This window comes from Apteryx rowi, unplaced genomic scaffold (assembly GCF_003343035.1).
Source record: "Apteryx rowi isolate R43461 unplaced genomic scaffold, aptRow1 scaffold_133, whole genome shotgun sequence".
Taxonomy (NCBI): domain Eukaryota; kingdom Metazoa; phylum Chordata; class Aves; order Apterygiformes; family Apterygidae; genus Apteryx; species Apteryx rowi.
Window position 1 is genome coordinate 1,392,056 of NW_020447564.1, and position 1,593 is coordinate 1,393,648.

Genomic DNA, 1,593 nt, shown 5'->3' on the forward strand with positions numbered 1-1,593 from the left:
CGCCCCGGCCCCGCTCCCCGCCCCGGCCCTCGTCGTGTTCTGCATGGGGAGAAGGGGGGAAGAATGTGTGCTAGACCTGCTGCGTCCGGGTGGAAGGGAGATACCACGTGGGAATAACTTTAAATCTTCTTTTGAAAAATTCCTCACATTTTCCAGCATCACACAGTGCTGCTTAAAACCTTTTCAGAAACTGAGTAGTTATGTCTTGCTATCCTGTATTTGTCTGATTGTGGAAACTCGAAAAAAACCCTACAAAATAGCTCCCCGTCTGTCTGTTTTGGGATGGACTATAAGACAAATGATACCTTAGAAAAACGTAGATGTTTCAAAAACGTGCCTTGATTGCACCAGTATCGTACCCTTTTTTACATCCTTTAGCCTAACTCTGGACAGGTTACGTAGTGACTATTGTTTGATAGGCATCTAACTGCGCTACCAGTTCCCTACACAATTGTATGACGATTTATGGTCTAGACCAGTCAGTCCAGCCCTGCTGTTCAGTGATGTGTTAAGAGGGAGTTAACTTATTTTTATGTAACGGTATCCATGTATTGTGTGCATTGCAAGACCAAGGCGTGCCACTGCATCTTATTTTTGTAACTATGGGTTACAATTCTGGAAGTGATTCCTAATGACGAGAAGGAACTGAGGCATGTTTTTTCTTTTAACTTCAATAGGTACAGTGCAGGCAACAGCAATGCAAAGTTCTTCATATACTAGTTCATAGCATACATTCCTCCTGTCATTGCTTTGCCTTCCTTAGTTCTTGAGCCCCCTGCGCTGATATATTTTTCATTGTGCCCTTTGCAATCGGAAGCAAGGCTTCCATAAAATGTGTTTTGAGAGTTGCCTAAAGATTCAAGGCAAGATTCATACTGGAGCTTACTATTTCAGGCTTAGTAGAAGCTGGCTTGCAATCGTGTGGTGTCTGCAAATTGCTGGCAGCTTCCAAGAGGCGCTTGGATCCCGGATTCGGCACCCAGGGCATTGTTGTGACAGCAAGTGTCCGATGTGACGGAGTAAGTAATTGGAGAATCCTAAAAACAAAAACACGCACAAAAATCCTCTCCACTGGTTCTGTGCCAACATTTCCCTGTGCTTCAGACAGAAAGGAAGCTGCAAATTTTCTAAACACTCCCTTTCTAATATCCTCCCACCCTCTAGACATACTCGGTAGCTATGATGTCAGGATGAACTCTGTCAAGGATTATTTAAAACTGCCTTTAATTTCATCGCAAGATGGTGAACAAAGTAAGCTGATTATTGCCCTTATCTTTCACAATAGTTAACACCATTCAGAGAGACTTACATGGTAGGCTTTTATTAAAGCAATGATGGATTTAGATCTGGGCTAGGAGCAAACAACTGCTAGACAACCAGTAGTAATGGCAGTAGTTTCCGAAGGCTTTTTTGTTTGTTTGTTTGTTTTAAGAACAATGTCATGAAAAGTTCTCAGCAGTGTGTTATTCCCTTGGATGCATTACTCTTCCTCCCTGCATTTCAATATGTATCTTTCTATCTCAAGCTAACTTTAAAAAAGTCTGTATTCATGTCTGTATCTGCTAATATTTGCCCTTATTAAAAATCTGTGTG